This window comes from Colobus angolensis, unplaced genomic scaffold (assembly GCF_000951035.1).
Source record: "Colobus angolensis palliatus isolate OR3802 unplaced genomic scaffold, Cang.pa_1.0 Scaffold35, whole genome shotgun sequence".
Classification (NCBI taxonomy): domain Eukaryota; kingdom Metazoa; phylum Chordata; class Mammalia; order Primates; family Cercopithecidae; genus Colobus; species Colobus angolensis.
In genome coordinates, this window is record NW_012116821.1 from 4,700,314 (window position 1) to 4,706,259 (window position 5,946).

The window sequence follows — 5,946 nt, forward strand, 5'->3', positions numbered from 1 at the left end:
ATTGAGGCTGGGTGGCTACATAACAGGGGAAAGGCATTGCTGATATCAGTCCCTGGTGGGATGCTGCCCCAGCGGCCAAGCAGGAAACAGAATCAAGCATTGCATGTGGCCCTGACTTGGTGTAGGAATGGCGGGTTCAATGAGTTACAAAGAACAAGGGGCAGGTCATAGTGTGACCCAGAGTGATTAGCAATAACGAGGAGGGGCCCCGGCTACCAAGAGGAAATTAACTCCTGCTCAGGGACTCTCCCTGCTGATACCATGCCAAGATCATTCCATCCTTTGGCAACAGACCTGGTCTTGGACAACCGCCAGCCCATGGAACTCTTTCTCCCATTGTCTCTTTGGCTTCCCAAGGGAGCAAAGCACTAATCCTAATCTTTCAAATTGCTGCCGCTGGGACAGGCTAGGAGAGACACCAATTTTCCATCTCAGGGTTGCCTGTGTCTCCCTGAGGGGAGACAGACCTCACAGAGCAGTCTAGAACAATCCCATCCCCACTCTTTACCCAAATGATAAATGACCAAAAACATCTCTGAGCCACCCTTGGAAAAGAAGATTATTTCCTCCTTCTCCAGGAGTCTCTGCCTGCTTCTAGATCCCTGGAATAACCCTTATTTTTAATTCATCAGGATTAAAAAGGAAAGAACTCATTAAGGGGTAATTCTGAGTTTGGGCGTTAGCAGAGACCGGGGTAGCACTGGGGACGGGGGCATTGTCAGTTCTCATGGCCCCTGCCAGTTCTATTCCTCTCTGTGCTTCTTCTCATCTCCTCCCCAAGCCCATCAGGTGCTGAAGAGGCCACGTCCCAGGAAACTCACACTCCCTGGTGGCCCTCCAGTGGCTCTCCTTGTGGTCGCTGTGGCCTTTTTGTTATTATAAGCATTATAGGCTGTGCATGATAAGAAACTTAACTACAAAGGGAAAGGCCAGAGATAAACATTTAAAATGACAAAGATATTGCAAGACAGGGCAAGGATCTCACCCCTGATATCTAGCGGTGAAAGTGGAAGGAGGATGCCCACCTTGGGACAGACCATGAGGCCAAGGCTGAAGGTTAAATGAACTCCCTAACTGCAACCTAGACCACTCCCATGTGTCCTTTAGCTGTATCTTCTCTTCCAAAATCTGATACTGTAGCAATTTTAGATCATTGTCCTTAGCTTTGAAACTGTTTAAAGAAACCCAAGGAAAAGCAAAAATTTACATTGCTTTTTCTTCTGCCTGAAATTTTAATTCCAAATCTAGGAAATGCAAGTCGGTTTCCTTTAGAGGAGCTGGGAGAGCAGGAGACTTCAACCTCCAGCTCAGTAAGTCAGGGACCCGAGACTTTTCTGAGATGCTCAGGGCAGGTATTTCACCCATTTCTGAGGGATGGCTTCAAAGAAGCCAGTCTGAACTGAATGCCCCTGATATCACAGGCCATATACAACTTGTATTTATCTGTTCTCATGCTGCTATGAAGAACTTCCCGACTGGGTAAATTATAAAGTAAAGAGCTTTAATTGAATCACAATTCCACAGGGGCTGAGCAGGCCTCAGGAAACTTACAATCATCGTATAAGGGGAAGCAAACACATCCTTCTTCACATGGTGGAAGCAAGGAGAAGTGCAGAGTATAGTGAGGGAAAAACCCAGAATATAACCCTCAGATCTCATTCTCATCTCTAACTCACTATCAGGAGAACAGCATGGAGGCAACGGCCCCCATAATTAATTTACCCCCTGGCAGGTCCCTCCCATAACATATGGGGATTATGGGAACTACAATCCAAGAGGAGATTTGGGTGGGGATGCAGCCAAACCATATCACTGCTCTTGCTTTTATAAGATTAAAAATGGTGAACTCTAACAAATGATAGTTTTTGCAATTTTTTTTGCAAAGCAGTTAGTTGTTAGTCACTAAGCAATTAATCTACTTTTTTCAAAAAAAGCTTGTTCGTGTAAAGTGACCCATTTCTCTCACCTACTGTGTTTAATCTGAGAGCAAGCCTTGTTGATTTCTTCCTCTGAAGTATCTCACAAGCTCCCAGTTCTCTTGGCTACCACCCAGGCCCTCATCTCTCCTGTGTGGTTTACTGCAAAACAGCAAACTCCCTACTTCCTCCACCCCACCCTCTCAATGGCAGGCAGATTTTCACTTTAAAGCACAAATCCAATCATGTCATCTTCCTGCAGAGGAATGGCTTGTCATCACCCATGCCATAGGTTCCCGGCAGTTCACAGGGGAGCATAGGCCTTTTGTCCTGGAACCTCCTTTGTTTTGTGACCCCAGGTCTGTGTCAAGATGTTCCCCTGCTTGCAATATTCTTTTCTGAATAGAAGACCTGGCCCAGTGTCATCTCTTCTAGAAACTTTCCTGTTTCCCCAGTGGGGAAGCCTCCTTCTCAGTCCTCCCCTGGCAACTTTGCCCTCCGTGTTAGTGCGGACCACACTGAACTGGCTTCGATTCTACATTGGTTTCTCACTGGCCATGAGCTCTTTCATAAGGTCAGCTCTGTGTCCCACACGCAGCGCACATCTGACCAGTGCTTGTGGCATGAATACGTGTCTGAATGACAGGGAAGTAGCTAAATGCAATTAAAAAGAAAAAGCAACTCATGAAACTTCTGTTTCTGAGAGTGCAGGATATGAGACAGGAGCTTCTCAGTGGGCCTGTTTTAAGTGAGCGGTAGGCTTTTGCTGTTCGTACTGGTTACACAGACACTTCCCCTTCTTAAGTCTTGAAGAGTAATTTGGTTTTCTGCAACAATTCCTGCTCTGAATTTGAGCATGCACCAGAGGTGGCTGCTGCCTCTTGAAGTTTGGCTGTGTGGTTTAAATGTAACCCTCTCATCCTTCCTCCTTCTCCTTTGCTCCAAAACAGAGGATTTCACAGAACACACTATAGGGATCTTATAAAGAAAGAAGTCCACTCCTTAAAGAAATTGAAGTTTCATTTAATTTGACAAGTGTTGAATTCATTTAACATCAACAAATACTGATGATTTCAATTTACCGTCATTTGTAAATGAATTAACAAATTATAATTAATTTAACATCAACAAGCATTGTCTGGGCCATTACTCTTGCATACTGACTTGTGATTGTTCTTGATTTTAAACTAAATTTGGATCCTTATGTTCCTGAAAATATGAAGACTTGTTATTTTTCTTCTATACCAATGTTTCTTTCTAATGAAACTATAAAATTACTTTGAGAACACTTTATGATACTATCCTGTGTGATTTACTGCCAGCACTTAGAAGATGTGACACCAAGCCAGAAAAGTAGAGGACACAAACATATGGAGGAAAGGTTTAAATTCTTGCTTAGAACACAAGATCCCAACTTCCAGGCTCAACAAATGTCCCTTCCTCCTGTTATTGCTTCAGTTTGAGAATTCTAAAGAAAATTTCTTTAAGAACTTAAAAAAACTATATGTTGAAAATATACAATAGATAGACAAAAAGAAAAAATCTACAAAAATTTCTACATCGAAGCTAATCATTGTCAGATATTCATATAAACATATTCTTCCAGGCCTCTATATAAATTAAAATTGGTTCAATCAATATACCTTTTTTTGAATAATGGTCTTTAAGTTAAGACTACTTTTGTCCCCTTTGAGATGGAGATTTGCTATACGCTATCTCCCTTATATTGTGAGGGCTCCATCTACTTCAGACTGAAATCTCCCTACTTACCCTGTGCTTTGTAGCATGGACACCACAGCTTTCCCCCTAGGATGCTCTGGGAGACTGGGGACAAGGCATGGTGGTGCCACTCCAAGAGAGCTGAGCTTAGAGTCTCAGGATCACAGTGGACCAGAGCAGTCAGGACACACAAGGGCCACTCCAGACAGAGGTGCCCTGAGACGGGCTATTCCAAGCAGAAGACACGTGCACCTGCGCTCACTCACTGGCGTGCTCTCTCTGTGCCAAACAACTAGAAAGTAGCAAGTTCTCTTTCCTTCTCTCTCTCTCATCTTAAACTTGGACTGATCTGCTGAGTTCTTAGGAAATTCATGCCACAAGGGTCTATTTTCAGCAAATGTGACTTGTAGAGTTATCCTTGAGCAAAACAGCTCAGGCAAGCACCCACCTCTCTTTGCGGAGGCTTTGGTCACATATTGGACGCTTACCCGGGGCACAATGTGGAGAAGTGATTGGAAAGCTGGGCTCTCTTCCCCCACATGGAGTGCAGCGGCTTTTTATAGCCTGCACAGGTAGTTGTGCTGCAATCCTTCTCTGGAAGACAGAGTGCTCTGCTCCTCACCCCTGCTAAAAGAAACCTTTTAAGAGAGAAGAGAAGCTCAAATAAATGACTTGCCTTCTCCTGGGAACTTAAAGCCCATTGACATTTTCAAGGTTTTTCCTAATGAAGATCAGATATTGGACTTAATCCATTCTAACAGGTAATCAAGAGATAATATGCATTCTTTAAGAATTTTCTATCAGCAACAGTGTTAGTCTTTGAGAAGAGCCTTCAGAATTTTAGACTTAGTTGCAACTTGAAAATTATTCTGGTCCATACTGCTCATTTCCTAAATAAATAAAGACTCAAAATCAATAATTTCTTCAAGGTCTGGAAGTAGTCAGATTTTGTTTGAGCTCTTTTTTTTTTTTTTTTTTTGGTGGAGTTTTGCTCTTGTGGCCCAGGCTGGCGTGCAACAGTGTGATCTTGGCTCACTGCAAACTCCACCTCCTGGGTTCAGGTGATTCTCCTGGCTCAGCCTCCCAAGTATCTGGGATTATAGGCATGCGCTACCATGCCCAGCTAATTTGCATTTTTTAAAAAAATTTATTTATTTTTAGTAGAGATGGGGTTCACCATGTTGGTCAGGTTGGTCTTGAACTCCTGACCTCTGGTGATCCACTCACCTCGGCCTCCCAAAGTGCTAGGATTACAGGCGTGAGCCACCATGCTCAGTCTGTTTGAGCTCTTATACTTTGTCAGCACATTAAAATATAGTCTTTGCTACTGCATTCATCCTTGGCTTTTGGTATACAGCTGGCATTCCATATCCAGGTGCATATTCTATTAATGGATGCCTTTAGTTTGTCTGGGTGGTACACATATGCAACAGACATCTACTAGGAGTAGAATGACTTTCTCTATTGTCCTTTGTACAGACTGAAGCTTATAATAGTGGTTTCCAAATACAGAAGCATCTGTTAAAAATTCAAAACTGAAGCTCCCTTCTTAAGGCTGCATGTTAAGGAAATCATACCTTTATCTTTAACCTTCTTTTATTATTATTATTATTATTATTATTATTATTATTATTATTATTATTAGAGACAGAGGCTTGCTCTGTTGCCCAGGCTGGAGTGCAGTGGCATGATCTTGGCTCACTGCAACCTCTGCCTCCCAGGCTCAAGTGATTCTCCTGCCTCGGCCTCCCAAGTAGCTGGGATTACAGGTGCATGCCACCATGCCCGGCTAATTTTTGTATTTTTAGTAGAGATGGGGTTTTGCCATGTTGGCCAGGCTACTCTCAAACTCCTGATCTCAGGAGATCTGCCTGTCTTGGTCTCCCAAAGTGCTGGGTTTATAGACATGAGCCACCGCACCCGGCCTCTAACTCTCTTTAAATAATGTGGAAGGAGAAGAATTATCTCAGTGCAGGAAAAGAAAAGCTGAAGTTAGTTTGGCACAGATTCTCAGTTCTGCAAGTTAAATTGTCTCTATTTCAGATTTTTCTGCCCTGAGGTATTTACACGTTTATTAATTGAAAGGTAAGCTAATCTGAAATAAAGGCAGCCTCTAGTGGGATGGCCTGTGTGAGTGGTCTGCTCTGTTACAGCATCTCCACTGCTTTCTCAGCACCATCCTCATGGTTGTGGGGAAGTTGTGTTAGGACGTGGTGCTGCCTCTGGCCATATTTGTTTGGTTTAGAGGTGGATGAATGACTCTTCCTGGGCCAGGGATGTCTCTACACTGCTCCTGGCCACAGTAAGTCCT